This window comes from Chiloscyllium punctatum, chromosome 4 (assembly GCF_047496795.1).
Source record: "Chiloscyllium punctatum isolate Juve2018m chromosome 4, sChiPun1.3, whole genome shotgun sequence".
Taxonomy (NCBI): Eukaryota; Metazoa; Chordata; class Chondrichthyes; order Orectolobiformes; family Hemiscylliidae; genus Chiloscyllium; species Chiloscyllium punctatum.
Window position 1 is genome coordinate 51,887,152 of NC_092742.1, and position 16,792 is coordinate 51,903,943.

A 16,792-nucleotide genomic window follows, 5' to 3' on the forward strand; every position below is an offset into this window, starting at 1 on the left:
TTCTCCACATTCTGCCAACCATACACTGCCATTCCCTCCACCCACACTTCTAGGAGGAAGAAACCAACCAATATGAGTTGCCCAGCCACTCCATCATGGCATTTTCTCTGTGGTACACATCAGATCTGCAGCACTGAATAATACAATTAAACTTGTGCTCACTCCAGATCTCTGCAAGAGCTACCCAGCTAGTTCTATTCCACTGCCTTTGTCTGTAGCCATTCATTTTCTTTCTCCTTAGATAATTATCCAATTTTCCTTTGAACTCCATGATTGAATTTGCCTTCACAACATTCTCAGTGTCCATATTTGAATCAGTCCCTGTGTATAAAGATTTTTCTTTGTATTACTCCAGCTCTTTAGTGAGTCAATTTAATTTTTTTTTGTTTCTGGACCCTTCCCTCTTTAGGATCAGTAGCACCCCCACCCATCCTAGCTACTTTGTCAGATTCCTCAGGATTTTGAAAACCTCAAAAGCTCTTTGAAAAGCTCTTTTCAATCTGCTCAATCACTCCAGCTTTGCCAATCTACCCACATAGCTGAAGTTTCTCAATTCTGGAAACGTTCTCATAAAACTTTTCTTCACCATCTTGAATGCCTTCACATTCTTCCTAAAGTGCGGTGCTCAGAATTAGACACAGCTCCATTTGAACCTGAACCAGTATCTCATAAATATTCAAAATAATTTCCTTTCTTTCACATATCATGCCTCTGCTAGGTGTTTAATTCACTGTTTTCTCAATGTGTCCTACCATTGTCAATGACTTGTTCATAAACTTCTCCCCACTTCTGCTCCCAACACCCCACATTTTCTTGAGAACTATACCTTTTTTTTAAGGAATTCTCTTGTTTTTTTAACCAAAATGAATCATTTGACACTTTTTGCTGTAAATGTTATCTGCTGAGTGTCTGCATTAGCCTATATTATCTTGGATTCTACGACAATTTGTCTCTCAGTTCACCATGCCTTAAAGTTTAGTCATGTGCAACTTTTGAAATTGTGCCCTGCTTACTCAAGTTATTGTTATTAGTGAAGAAAAACCAGGATCCTAATAATGACCCATGGGAATCCCCACTATATACCTTCCTTCAATCAACAGAGGGGTTCATCAACAGAGCTTATTGTACAAGGAAATACAGGGGCTCCAGGGAGGGAAAGATACCAACAGCACAGTGGTCAGCTGTGAGTCTTCTCTCAACATTGAACATATGTCAAGATACTTTTATACATTTTGTGATATAATAGGTCAGTGATGAGGTTACTGTCTTTGTAACATAGTTTTTTTGTTGTAAACATTGCAGAATCATTGATAGTTTCGATGCAGTCATTGTTAGTTTCAGTGCAGCCTTTGTTAATTTCAGCACGATTGTTGTCAGTTTCAGTTCAGACATTGTCAGTTTCAATGTCTGCATGGAAGTCCATTGCTGTAGTAGTGGATGCTAATCGCTCTTCCTAAGACGGACAACAACTGCAGCCCTGGCTACTAACACTTTGTATTGAGTTCATATCAAATTGTTGGCTGGACCAGACACTTCAGCAGGCAGTATACGCTACACATGTATATTCTCTCCCCCACCTGCCTTAAGATAATCAACTAGGTTGTGAGTGCAGTGTACTGGCATTCTGGTGGCCTGAGGCATTATCTGTGTTTGCTCTGTGTCTCTCTCCATATTGTGGTCTGGCGGCCATTTTTGGTGTCAAGTGGCCAACTTAGGGCTCAGCAGCCATCTTGTGTGTCTGTATGCCTAGTGTCACCCTACCCCGTGCCATGTCCCACTTCAATGCCACGGTCATTGGATTTGCTGACAAGGCTGTTAATTAAATGCCTTTGGAATTCCAAGGACACAAGATCAAGTGCATTATTTTCATAACTCTCTCTGTTACTTCATTAAAAACCTCAGTCAATTAATTAAACACTATCTGTCCTCAACAAGTAGTACCGGCTTTCTTTATTTAAACTATATTTAAATGGCTGTCAATTTTGTCCTGGATTTGCAAATTTATCTACTTTAGGTATAGTCAGACGTTTTAATACCTTGCCTTTATCAATTTTAGCACATTAAATGTTTCAGCTCCTGTTTCATTGCAAAGTTATCAGTATTATTTTGCTCATTAAAGACAGTTGCAAAATATTCATTTAGTACCTCTCTAATGCAGTCTGTATTCATGCATATATACCCTTTTGATCTCAGATCCTTTGACCTTCTGTTACCACCCTTTTACTCTTTCTATGCCCATAGAAGACTTTTGAATTCCTTTTTAATGATGGCTGCTACTCTCGAACATTCATCTTATTGGTCTTATTTCTTTGTTTTACTTCCCTGCTGTAATGTCAACTTGATGTCTGTCATAGACACGTTTTCTGCTTCATCTTACTCTCTACCTCTTTCATCTTCAGCACAGAGATTACCACTCAAGAGGATTTAGATGGTCAGATTTTCTGTGCTGTATGACGGTGGCACAGTGGTTAGCACTGCTGCCTCACAGCACCAGAGACCCAGGTTCAATTCCTGCCTCAGGTGACTGTCTGTGTGGAGTTTGCACATTCTCCCTGTGTCTGCGTCGGTTTCCTTCGGGTGCTCTGGTTTCCTCCTATAGTCCAAAAATGTGCAGGTTATGTGAATTGGCCAAATTAAATTGCCCGTAGTGTTAGATGTAGGGGAATGGGTCTGGGTGGGTTGCACTTCGGTGGGTCGGTGTGGACTTGTTGGGCTGAAGGGCCTATTTCCACACTGTAAGTAATCTAATCTAATCAAACAAAAAGAGATGGCCACTCTCTCTGGAGATGTTAGAAAAAAACTATCTTCGGCTGAAGCACTCAGGTGCCAAAACCACAATTATTTGCAAACATTGCTATTTTGTGGAAGCAATTAGACACTATGACTTCCATATATATATATATATATATATATATGACTGAGAAGATGAATAACTCAGAGGAATTTAATAGCCACTTCCAAAATACATTACAGGATATTTCTGACAATATACAGAACATGTCAGAGATGATAAGAGCTTAAGAGATACCCACAGCATAAAGAAAGACTTTAATGGACAGCGGTGGCTTTTAAGAACAGTTATGGTGCATTGAACAGAACATTTTCACTGCCTTTCCAAGAACAGATGAGAATTATTCACCTGTGATGAGAATACACGCAACTACTCTGAGTATGTCCAAAATACTGGTGTGTAATCAAGAATAGGCAGAAATTGTCTCTTTGAAGAGTGCCTGCAACATTAAGACCCCTTTTGATGCCATCACAGCCAGAAACAGATGAGGTAGCTATCTGCTAGGTTTCCATGGAGAACACATAGATTTGTGATGGAAACCATCTTCTCTCTCTCCTGGGCAGTGATCTGGATGTTCTAGCAGCTGCTTTCACTACACTGAGTGATGGGATGCCTTACTAGCCCCATACACTTTCTACTGCAGAGTGAGGGGGGTTAATAAATGCTGCATTAGTCTGAGAAACAGTAGTGACATTCTTGACACAATGATCTCCTGTTGTTGAGGGTTCCCTCAGTTTGTTCAACAATCTGCACCAGAGCAACACCCATGCACCATACAGTGTTAGAGACAGTGAAGTCCTGAAGAATTGTGTCTTTCCATCTGTCCGTTCAACAATTGAAATCATTCAAGATAACCTTCCGCAGATCAAATCCCAGGGTATCTATAATAGGAAATTCAGCTTTCATGTCAGATGCTCCAAATGTGCACTGGTATTGACAGCCTTGCAGTTGCTATGTGCCACATGTTGAACAATTGTCTCTTTTAGTAATTATGCATGACAAAACTTCTTCTTTGCAAAGAAGAGCAGCAGAGTTCTCTCGGTGTCCTTGCCAACACTTGTCCCTAGAAAAGGTAATCTGTCCAGGTATTTCATTACTATTTAGAACATAGAACATAGATAGAACATAGAACAATACAGCACAGAACAGGCCCTTCGGCCCACGATGTTGTGCCAAACATTTGTCCGAGCTTAAGCACCTATCCACGTTCCTATCCAATTGCCGCTTAAAGGTCACCGATGATTCTGACTCTGCCACTCCCACAGGCAGCGCATTCCATGTCCCCACCATTCTCTGGGTAAAGAACCTACCCCTGACATCCCCCCTATACCTTCCACCCTTCACCTTAAATTTATGTCCCCTTGTAACACTCTGTTGTACCTGGGGAAAAGGTCTCTGACTGTCTATCTATTCCCCTGATCATCTTATAGACCTCTATCAAGTCACCCCTCATCCTTCACCGTTCCAATGAGAAAAGGCCTAGCACTCTCAACCTATCCTCGTACGACTATTCTCCATTCCAGGCGACATCCTGGTAAATCTCCTCTGCACCCTCTCCAAAGCTTCCACATCTTTCCTAAAGTGAGGCGACCAGAACTGCACACAGTACTCCAAATGTGGCCTTACCAAGGTCCTGTACAGCTGCAACATCACCTCACGACAGTTGAATTCAATCCCTCTGCTAATGAACGCTAATACACCATAGGCCTTCTTACAAGCTCTATCCACCTGAGTGGCAACTTTCAAAGATCTATGAACATAGACCCCAAGATCCCTCTGCTCCTCCACCTTACTAAGAACCCTACCGTTAACCCTGTATTCCGCATTCTTATTTGTCCTTCCAAAATGACCAACCTCACACTTGACAGGGTTGAACTCCATCTGCCACTCCTCAGCCCAGCTCTGCTTTGCAGCCGACAACAGCCCTCCTCACTATCCACAACTCCACCAATCTTCGTATCGTCTGCAAATTTACTGAGCCACCCTTCGACTCCCTCTTCCAAGTCATTAATAAAAATTACAAACAGCAGAGGACCCAGAACTGATCCCTGTGGAACTCCACTTGTAACTGGGCTCCAGGCTGAATATTTACCATCTACCACCACTCTCTGACTTCGACCGGTTAGCCAGTTCTCTATCCAACTGGCCAAACTTCCCACTATCCCATGCCTCCTGACTTTCTGCATAAGCCTACCATGGGGAACCTTATCAAATGCCTTACTAAAATCCATGTACACTACATCCACTGCTCTATCCTCATCCACATGCTTGGTCACCTCCTCAAAGAATTCAATAAAACTTGTAAGTCAAGACCTACCCCTCACAAATCCATGCTGGCTGTCCCTAATCAAGCAGTGTCTTTCCAGATACTCATAAATCCTATCCCTCAGTACCCTTCCCATTACTTTGCCTACCACTGAAGTAAGACTAACTGGCCTGTAATTCCCGGGGTTATCCCTATTCCCTTTTTTGAACAGGGGCACAACATTCGCCACTCTCCAGTCCCCTGCTACCACCCCCGTTGACAGTGAAGACAAAAAGATCATTGCCAATGGTTCTGCAATTTCCTCTCTTGCTTCCCACATAATCCTAGGATATATCCCAAGGACTTTTGCCTGAAACGTCAATTTCGCTGCTCGTTGGATGCTGCCTGAACTGCTGTGCTCTTCCAGTATTTGCTTTCCAGCATCTACAGTCATTGTTTTTACCTCTAGGATATATCCCGTCAGGCCCGGAGGACTTGTCTATTCTCAAGTTTTTCAAAATGCCCAACACATCTTCCTTCCTAACTAGTATCTCCTCTAGCTTACCAGTCCGTTTCATACTCTCCTCTTCAACAATACGGTCCCTCTCATTTGTAAATACTGAAGAAAAGTACTCATTCAAGACCTCTCCTATCTCTTCTGACTCAATACACAGTCTCCCACTACTGTCCTTGATCGGACCTACCCTCGTTCTCGTCACTCTCATGTTTCTCACATACGCATAAAAGGCCTTGGGGTTATCCTTGATCCTACCCGCCAAAGATTTTTCATGCCCTCTCTTAGTTCTCCTAATCCCTTTCTTCAGGTCCCTTCTGGCTATCCTGTATCCCTCCAACGCTCTGTCTGAACCTTGTTTCCTCAACCTTATGTAAGCCTCCTTCTTCCTCTTCACTAGACATTCAACCTCCCTCGTCAACCAAGGTTTATGGGTGTTTGTCGGATATAAATTAACTGTTATATTTTCTATATGTGGGCAGCACAGTGGCTTAGCAGTTAGCACTGCTGCCTTGCACCGCCAGGGACTTTGGTTTGATTCAAGCCTCTGGCGACTGTCTGTGTGGAGATTGTATGTTCTCCCGTGTCTGTGTGGGTTTCCTCTGGGTGCTCTGGATCCCTCCCACTATCCAAAGATGTAGGTTAGGTGAACTGGCCATAATCAATTGCCCAGGGATGTGCAGGCTAAGTGGATTGGTCATGGGAAATGCAGGGTTACAGGAATAGGGTCTGGGTGGGATGCTCTTCAGGGGGTCAGTGTGGACTGGATGGGCCAAATGGCCTGCTTCCACACTGTAGGGATTCTATGATTCTATAAATGTGTTTAGACTTCAAAATTACTTAATTGGCTGTCAGGTACTTTGGGTCATCTGTGTGCATGGGTATTATCCTTTCAATAATACCAAGGATGGTAGTTAATCTGAACTACAGGAAGGCCTCCAGTTTATTGTGGCTCACTCTTATTTATCTTTTCAGGTTCACTTACATTAATTAAAGAACCTACACCAAGAAAAGAAAATATCTTGTGTTTTTTCTCAGTGACATCCAGATATGCTCTCGCCACCGTTTAAAATTCTGCTTCTTAGTCTTTCTCCTTCTCCACATTTAAGATTCTGCTCAGAATCCATCTTTTGTTGCCCACTCCCACTCACATCTCTTCATTTGATTTTCTTCTGATTGCATTTCTGTAAGATACTTTAGGCAGTTCATTCTACATGAAATGTAAGTTGCTGTTGTTTTGTCTTTGTGCCTAGCAATTGAAACCATGCTGAAATGCTGGGATGTAAATGTTTCACAGCCAAAGAGCCACCTTCCATCCCAACTTGTCCCTGGGTAAACTGACAGTTATGTCAGCTTGCATTAGGGGAATAATTTTTCTGAATGGGCATGATGGGCAGAATCCTCCAAGCCAAACCAGAGCTTTTATAAGGGTAACTGGGCGAACCTAATTAGCTGGGAGATAAAATTTCCGTTTCCCAATGATGGGTTAAAGCTTTGGTATTAGTTTCTTGTAACCTTTCAGACAGATTGGCTTTCCAGACCTCAATGGTTGGGAACGTTTTTTGTATTTCTTAGCATGGCTATGAATATTCATTGACACCCAGCCCAATGAAATTACACTCATAGGTAAATCTTATCAGCCAAACATGAGAAACAAAAGTGTTTCCACAAACCCAATGCTATATAAGGCATTCACCTGGCATGAATACATATGAAAATATGAACATAAAAGCAGTAGTCGGCCAGTCGAGGCTTCACTGCCATTCAATACAATCAGGGCTGATCACCCGCTTCATTGTCTTTCTCCCACACTACCTCCATATCCCTTTATTTCCATTGGTATTTAGAAATTTGTCAATCTTTTCTTTAAACATATCCAACGTACGAACTTCCACAATAGTCCAATTTCTAAGATTCACAACCTTCTACGTAAATAAATTCTCCTCATCTCAGTCTTGAGTGGCTTCCCCCTTATTCTAAAGTTGTGCCCCCAGTTCTACATCACCTAACCAGGTGAAACATCTTATCATTCACATATCAATCACTGATATATACTGTATTGTGAACAGCTGGGGTCCAAGTACTGATTCTTGCAGTCCCTGCTAAAGTAAGAATGACCCATTTATTCCTACTCATAATTTTCTATCTGTTAGCTTAATCATTATCTAATCAAAACTTATTTCAACAATGCTACCGATCCTGTGCAGACTTCTTTCTCTAAGTCTGGTTTCTAGGCTCCTTCATAACCAAGCCATTTTTAAGGGGAAAATCCACTCCATGTTAACAGCTCACAATTTATTTTGTTCATTTGGGGGACTTCTGTGCGTCGCTGGCTGGCCAGCATTGATAGCCCATCCTTATTTGCCCTTGATAAGGTGGTGGTGAGCTGCCTTCTTGAATCGCTGCAATGCACCTGTTGTGGGTTGACCCACAATGCCGGTGGAGAGGAAATTCCAAGATTTTGACCCAATGACTGTGAAGGAACAGCGGTATGTTTCCAAGTCAGGGTCGTGAATGGCTTAGAGGGGAACTTGCAGGTCTTGCATATCTAGTCTGGCTTGTTACAGTTAAGCACTTGCAGTGAAGGCTGACTGGGCCCATTAGCTTGCCCAAGTGAACCAGCCACATGGCTTGACACCAGCAAATCTGACTGGGCCAAACAAGAAACTGAAAAGGAGTCTGAAATGAAAAGGGGCAGTGTTGAAAGCATTCACAGAAAGATGAGCTCGGCGAAAAGGAATGGAAGGAAATGGAACTTAAAAGGTATGGATCCTGGGGAATGCATGGAACAACCTGGAATGTAGAGGGAATAATCACAATGATGGGTCAATTGGGAGAAAAAAAAGAGTGGGAGCTGCAAATTCAGGCTGGGGAACCTGTGTGATACTTGTGTGCTGGGGAGTGAATAATGAGTAGGTGAACTGAACAAAGGGGTAGTGTAAGTTTAAAGGTTATCAGAGGGACCTGGTTGCGAGTGGGATTGGGGAACAGCAAGAATTTGAAGGGAAACAGGAAAGGAATGGATATCCACAGGGGAGATTGAAGAGGGACAGAGGAGATGTCAGTGGGAAGAAGCCAGTCCATAATTATGAGGTGATGGCATATTTTAAGAAGAAGAGAGTAATGGTGAATGATTCAAAGGAAAAATTTACAACCACTATCTTTCTCTAAATTGGTTTTCAAAATAAGGAATTCACAGTGAATATGTGAAGGTCCCAGATCTGTTTGCACACATTCCTGCTGAAGAACTAGAAAAAGAACCTGAAAAATACCAATGCATGATCACTCAGTTAAGGGTTTTGCACTGCAAGGGAGGACTCACAGCAGAATAAGCGTAAATAATCTCTTACTACTCCATATTCCAACATCGTAGCCATGTCTTATAGTTCATTAACCATTGAGAAAGACACCAAAGGATGGCCAGCAATGCTAATAGTGCTAGGTGGAGCTTGTTATCTATGCAGCCATGCAGGAGCATTCACAGGCCTGTTTATCTAAAAAGTAAGGTCATGGAGATAAAAATGTTATGTAGGTTATAGATTTCAAGGTTGAAGGGCTGTATTGCAGGGATAATAATATTCATCAAGAGTTAGATTGGGCTAACTGCCACTTGCATAAAATGTAACATAAAGATCAAGGCTACAAATATACACATGACTGCACCAGGAAGGGAAAGCCCATCAATGATCTTGGAAGATGCACTTCAGCACGTTCAGATAGCTGTAAGGTAGGCTTTCATCCAAGTCATGGGCAGCCTGATATGGGTCTCAATGGTAGATTGACTGTGTCAGGATCTCAAATGGAAAACAAACATCTCCTTCATGATATTATTCACAGATCAGTACTTCCATGTTTCACCAACATAAGCCAGCAGCTATATTAGCCTTACTATGGTTAAAAAGAATAAGGATGAAGACAGAGGGATGAAGGATAAACACAGAACCAGGGATAAGAGACTCAAGAGACTGCAGCTGTAACCAGGATCTTCAGTGTTGAAAAGCAGAGTACTGATAGAGGGTGTGCCTAAGGTATTGCAGATGATCAACGGTAGTGTCAGACACATTTTCACATGACTAGAGAAGCTTTCATCTATATCCTGCCAATGGATATGTAGTTGCAAAGCTTGGGAGGCAGCACCGTGCGTGTGGTGCTGAAGACTACAGAACATTTACCTTACTACCCACTGACTCCTTTCAAACCTCCTTTCAGACATGTGTGGCATCTCTCAATCAGCAGCCCAAAATGTATTCTTGAGTTCACAAATTCTCTTTACAAGTCAGCAATGTAGTTTGGCCAGATCATCATAGGTTAAGGCATCCTTGCTGCCTGAACCATCAGATTTACAGTCATCGTTGGGTTCCTTCAGGTTCAAAGAGCCATTGACTGCAAAATGTAGTGCTCAGAATTTTTCGGCAGCATCCAGTTAGAATCATAAACAGGAAGGGATTGCAGTCCCTCAATGTCCAGATCATTTGTAACCAAGAACAGCAATTCCTGCAGATGTGCACCTGCTGTGCAGGGAGCTGTCATGAATCTTACATTCTGCGCAACTCCCAGGTTTCTCGAATGTTTGCTCCCCATATCATCTCCCCAGCTGGTCTGTGAGTGATAAGGGATGCTCTCGAAGATATGGTTAATTATCCTATTGTACAGCCTTCAGACTAATGCCAAACTGTGCTACAATGTTGCCCATGTATCCACTAGGGCTATCATTAGATAGACAATTGATATTCTGAAGATTGCCTGGACTGTTCAGGCAGAGAACTCCAGTACTTTCTGGACAGGGTTAGTGATTGTACAGAGTGCACAAAATAATTCAGCTCAATGATGATCTGAGAACTTAGAAGAGAGAGAGAGAGAGATGAATCAGTCACCTGTCCCCTCAGACATGGAGATCTGACTGAGATGCTGAAGGAGTGAAAACTAAAGATGACGATGCTGAGAATGCCAATGGAATAGACGGACTGTGCCTGGATTTGAGGGTGAATAGCTTTGCACTTACTTAGTTTAGCATGAATTGAAAAATAATTTCTTCCCTTTACACCAATAACTCCTGTTCAGTTTTGTGGCCAGAGGGTCAGTACAGCATTATGCAGGATTGCAAGGAAACTGATCTTCTCTGTCTGAGATTTTCACTTGTAAGGGGTATTCATTCATGCTAAGAAATGAAGTGCTAAACTATGCTGACTGATTCTCGAAACCCTGCCGTCTAGCTTAAAGTCTCGCTACCTGAGGTTATGTTCCTCCAAGAGGATAACAGTGAATGAAAGCCTCAGTGCTCATCACACTGCTGCACATGATGTGCATGTGAGTATATGGTGATCAGCACCCTCAAAATGGTTTACAAGGAAAATATAACAGTCCGATGCCTTAACAGATTGAAAGAGGCACAGCACTTTTGTACAAGGTGCTGTATTTATTTCAAATGAAATGTTGTCCAGAAGGTTGACACCCAAAGTGTCTTTAATGTTCTTTATTCTTTTTTCTCCTACCTTTGGTGTCTTGGTGTCACCTTGGCAGCAGCATCTGAGCTTGAAGAAGCCTGCTGACTGCTTTACTACTTTATTTCAGAGATCTTTGACAGGCATCGTCTGGTAATCCGGGATCTTCAGGGATCCAGCCTGCTGGTGACCTCCTGCACAGGTACTGACGCAACCTCTCCAGCCAAACCAGTTGGAGTGTTTCCATCCTCTGTTTGAGTAGATGCAAATCAACAAAGCATCATGTGATGTGTGTGCCTGTTCATCCTGAAGGCATGTTTTATTGTATCCTTTTCCCATGTACACTGGTGAAAAGCTATCAGATGTGCCCAGTCTCCCAGTTGTGGTGTAAGCTGATGATGTGTGAGCTGCTGAGTGTTGTAGCTCCTTTTATGTTTTAGGTGTGAACCCTGGCAGAATCAGTATTACTGCGTTGCAAGAAGTGCTACATTGGTAGCTGCAATGAATTGACAGACACTGGTTACACAGGGAGTGTGATGGAGATGCCTGGCATCCAATATTATCTATGACATTCCTATGTTGATACCTTTACAATCTAACCCATATGATATGAAGCATTGACTATACAATGGTACCTAACCTGGCAGGGTGCAGCAGGTCATTGATCCATTTATTGTCCTGGAGCTAAGTTCTCTTGAGTTCCAGACAGGCACTGACATCTGCAACTCTGTCCATTTATCTTCATGAGTCAGGATGGGCTTCTGTTGTCATTCACAGAATAAAGTTTTTGTCCTTCTTTCCTGGTCAGCATTGCAGTACCACAAGGGACATGGTGAAAGCATGGTAGTGGTTTTTGCTGAGTCACTGAGTTCTCTAGGGCTTGGTGAAGTGATGAGCTGAGGCCGATTACTAGTCCTGTGTTGCAGTGAATGAATTGCTGTCGAGGTGTCATTTCAATGTGGCACCTGCCTACTGTAGTCCAGAAGGTCCTAGCACTGGTGGGTAGGGGGCTACAGAAATTTCTGCCTGTAAAATTTGGCATCTTATCCATGCATAAGAATGCATTGAACTGACAAGTATGCAATTGTCTGAGTAAACCTGCCTCCCTCCTGGGCATGGTACCTTCCCATTTTTAGATCCACTTCCACACAGGTTCTGTCTTAGATGAGAGCTTCAGATTAAAGTTGCAGAGTTAAATTATGTTCTGGAGCAGTATGAGTGTGCATGAAACCTGGGGCTATTTGGTGAGGAATCAGTTAGAAGCCTCCATCATGATGTGCTGAAAATGTGTTGCTGGAAAAGCGCAGCAGGTCAGGCAGCATCCGAGGAGCAGGAGAATCGATGTTTCAGGCGTGAGCCCTTCTTCAGGAATGAGGAAAGTGTGCCAAGCAGGTTAAGATAAAAGCAGATTATCTTCACCTGCTTGGCACACTTTCCTCATTCCTGAAGAAGGGCTCATGCCTGAAACGTCAATTCTCCTGTTCCTTGGATGTCGCCTGACCTGCTGCGCTTTTCCAGCAACACATTTTCAGCTCTGATCTCCAGCATCTGCAGTCCTCACTTTCTCCATCCTGATGTGATATGGTAACAAGGAAGCATTTTGTGGCCTGCACACTTTGCCTGTCTATTTGATTTAGGGTAATGCTGGCTCTCTTTAACTTTGCGGATCTTCTAATCCCATTGTCACCCACTTCTTGCCAATAGCCTGGCCATCTCGTTTGTGCCTGAAATAATAAAGACACACCTTTTGTTGTTTTAGCTTCCACTCGTACCTCCACAACTCTATTTGCAAATTGAAGTTGCATCATCCTTTTCACGGCATCATTGAAGTGACTCCTTTAAACAGGACCTTCCACTTTTAAACGATGCTGTCAACTTCCAGAGGTGCAATATGTGTGATCCCCTCCTCAGGGTCTTATTGCTTTTTAAACCGCTTATTGAAAATGTCCCTGAAGCGTGTATGAAATTCAAGAAAGGAGGATGGGAGGGGTGGGGGTGTGGTTTTGAATCGAACTACAGATCTAGATCCTTTACTGACTGATGATTGAAGATTAGTTAGACATCTGCAGGGGAATATTTCATTATCTAGAAACGACGAGGAGCAAGCAGGCATATGCAAAGAAATAGGTGTTGCAAAAACAACTTTTGGGGAGGAAAGTCCAAGTTAAAGGTCACGTAATTGTTGTAAAACACACTGGATTCCGCTCTCCGTTCATTACACTGTGAAGGCAAGCTAATTCTAAGTTCTTTGTACGTGTTTATATGAACACAGAAGCTGCTGCTCTGCCAGTGAAACTGTGCAGTAAATCGACAAAAAAAATCTAAAAGCAAACCAAGGCTACTTAATGAAATATACCTGGGCGGGAGACAGAGCGGGTCATAATTTATTGCCACATTAGAAAAGTAGTAAAGTAGGTTTCCCCACTTTTGTTGCCAAATTCTAACCTTGGCGTTCGCCACAAAGATAGGAAAATGATTTATACACCTCCCCCCTCCCCCCATAAATAGTGCTCAGTGGCAGCTCCAGCCCGCCTTTCAGATCGTGTGATCATCCTTTTGAGGAGTGTTGATATTACAGCCTTAGGGTGTAACATATACAAGTCTGTCTTTGGAACATGTTAGCAGATGGAGCTATTAAAGTTCAGCATAATGATTCGACGGAAATAGCCTTCATCTGATTTCTAAAGCTCGGGTGGAAAAAGAACTTATTTAAGCCAAATCATTTTTCTAAAAAAAAAGGAATGTTTCTAATTCGGTACAACCAAGAACAAAAGGCAATAAATCAGGAACCCTGACCCCACCCGAGTTGATTGTGGAAAATATTCCGAGCTGGTCTGTGAGAGTATGTTAGTGTGAGATTGGTTTCAGAAGGCTGACAGTAAAGGTGCAGAGATGGCCGGCCCGGAATGAAATCCTTTCTCATGTACTGTACACATGAAAGCTCTGGCACACGAAGCCAGACAGGAGATGGCATGTTAGGGAGTGGAACATACCAACAGTACAACCAACAGAGGGGAACACATCAGCAGGAGCTTGGAAAATGCACCAATGAGTTCACCCGGCACAAATGTATGCGGGACTCCGAGCAGGGGAAAGGAGGAGAAACCACACGATCTGACTAGTCTTAGTGTCTTTCCTAAAAGTGTTTAAAAACACACGTGAGCAGCAGCTTCCCCCCGGTTCTGTCCAACATATGTCTAAACACACCCGTAGACCGCATGTGTTCTGTTCCTACTGGACTATCAAAGATGTGGCTGTGAAGTTTGCAGCAGCTCCTGTAACTGTTCCTTTACTGAATTCAGTGACCGAATACCGAAAGAGCTGAGGACGTGAGCTCCGATAATCAGTTCTTTTCCTGGCATCCAGCGGCGAGTACTTTTACTGAGGGGGAGTGAGTGCTTGTTTTACTTTGACTCTTCGCTTTCTGTTTTACTGTGGGCTTCATGGAGCTACTTTAATGTTACAGGATGGTTAAAAAAAATCTTTGGGATATTGCTTGTACAGTTGTAATCAGGCGGGGCGGGGGGAGAAGAGAGAAAGTTATTTAGTGGAGATGCTGCTCTTTTAAAAGTATTAATGTTGCCTGCGAAACTTTACTGTTAGTGCATTCATTATCGGAATATTTATTGAATGTATGTTACTCTTGATTGAGGAGGAGTTCTATATATTATTTCACAAACCGTACAAGCTTAAAGAATCTGAGGGACAAATGTTCCCTTTGGCTCCTGATAGGAAACCTTGTCCTTCTTGTGGGTTCTGCTGTACCTCGTCAATTCCAACCAGCCCCTAGAGGGTACAGTTGTATCATCCGAGAGTATTTTTAGATTCACAGTCACCAAATACATTTACTATGATCTTTATTTTCTATAACATTACTTTGCACTTTGATTCCGATCTATCTTCAAACGACATTTAAGAATCTGTTAGGCTAGCTTCCTTCAATGCCGCAGGATACAATTTATGCGATTAGTCACTTCTGCTAAGGGACTACATGTGGCTTAATTTTTAAAGAATGCTAGTCATTTCCTTTCTGAGATTTCTGGGAATTAATTTTTTTCCCCTTCTACAGATGAAAACAGCAATTGCTGCTTGGGACATTTTCTGGGCTGCAAGCTGTCTGTAAACCTTTTGTATTTTAAATATCGTGTGTTCATTGCAGGGCTTTTAAATAACAACTGTTTAAAGTATTCATCTGTTCGTTTCAGCCAGTTATTAGAACGAGGAACCAGGTTTTTTCCCTCTGGGATTTGGGAAGGAGAGAAAATGTAACGAAGCTGAATGTCAGACTACAACCATCCAACCTACCTATAATTGTATTGAAATTCAGTGTTTAAATTGCTATGCTTGATTCTATTGGAGCCCGTGAGAAGTAAAATCCTATAAGATTCATTGTCAAATCTTCAAGTATCCAATAGAACCATGCACAGTTTTGAATAGACGGTCCCACTGAACCTTTGATAAGGCTGGTGCATGTGTAGGTATGTTGTAATCACTAATTAATTTAATGTGACTTTTTAATGACTTGATTCCTGCAACAAGAGAAAAGCTCAGAGGCCTTTGCTTGCTGCAGAGCTTTTGACTTGCCCATTTAGACACTACAGGAAGCCAACCTTTTTTTCCCCCCAGTGTTCATGGATGTGTACAGAAGGGTACAGGAAATTTCTTTTCTCTCTATCTGCTGCATTGTAACAGTCAATTAAAGCTGACTTTAATTCTACCTATAGTGCCTCTAGGGTGGTACTGCTGTTTTTAGAAAATAGTATGTTAGTGCCACATATAGACTAAAGAGGAAGGTTAAGCTTTCCCTGAGAGTGACATTCTTTTTCAATTGAAATGCCTTAGCTTCTTGTAATGGGAGTTTATTTTGATCATGTGTCACAGATCTGAAGAAGTTGTACTGACTATCTTTTGAGATACATTATTTTAAAGAATGGAGACTGTCAGTTACTGATGGACACAGTGTAACAAAGTCTTATTGCTGGTATTTTTTAGTATATGGTAAAGATAAAGTTCAATGAATTAAAAACACATTGATCAAGAATGTGAGTGGATTGAAAATAGGGGCCTCAACTGATGGCTGCTTCACATGTGGTATTGCCTTGCTATGGTCATATACATCAGGATTGTGTTGATAACTTAGTTTGCTTTTGTTCATGTTTTTAAACACTATTAGGATGATTAGGATGTTCTTTCTTTCATGATCATGTATCTAGAAGCCACAACTCTGATATTATGTGCAGCTATTATTTTAGTGCTAGTGATTCTCATGTGAAATACGTTAATGTAGATATAGTTGAACACTTTTAGCTTGCTTGGCTAGTTGTAACATGACTTTTGTAGAACAAACCATGAATGCCTGGAGCACTGCAGTTGCTTTTAGTTCTATCATGTTTAATTGTTTTCAAATCTTTTTAAATATTTTCTAAAAAACTCTAAGTGAAAGCGGTATTTATGTCTGTAGAATTTCTCTTCACAGTGAAGTGACACGTCACTGGGGGAGATGGGGAATTGTAAGAAATTTAGAAGCAGTGTGTTGAATGTTTCAAAGTAAACAGTTACTAGGGACCTTGATTTTTTTTTATTATTGATTTTAGAATTGTTAAAAGCCATTGTGTTCTGAGTCGACTGCACCAGCTTTCATGCTTATATGCTGCTGATTCCTTTACCAAATAATAATCACTTGACAGTTCTTTAGAATTATTTTAATGCATTTCTAGATTGATGTGTGAATATTTCCTGTATAATCAGATTCTGAACTAGATATATTGTTTTAATGTTAGCTGAAGTTCTTAACATTGGAA

At 41.9% G+C, this 16,792-nt stretch overlaps 1 protein-coding gene across 4 annotated transcripts in view; it reads left to right on the forward strand.

The window, feature by feature from the left end:
* The first annotated feature begins 13,627 nt into the window (after positions 1–13,627).
* frmd6 (FERM domain containing 6) overlaps positions 13,628–16,792 on the forward strand; it is a 133,350-nt gene continuing 130,185 nt past the window's right edge. For 2 of the 4 annotated variants that reach the window (XM_072568702.1, XM_072568700.1), the window contains exon 1: positions 13,628–14,382. The gene's annotated coding sequence lies outside the window, so the exon portion shown is untranslated. The remainder of the gene's footprint in view (positions 14,383–16,792) is intronic. The other 2 variants (XM_072568703.1, XM_072568701.1) reach the window with 1 other exon arrangement.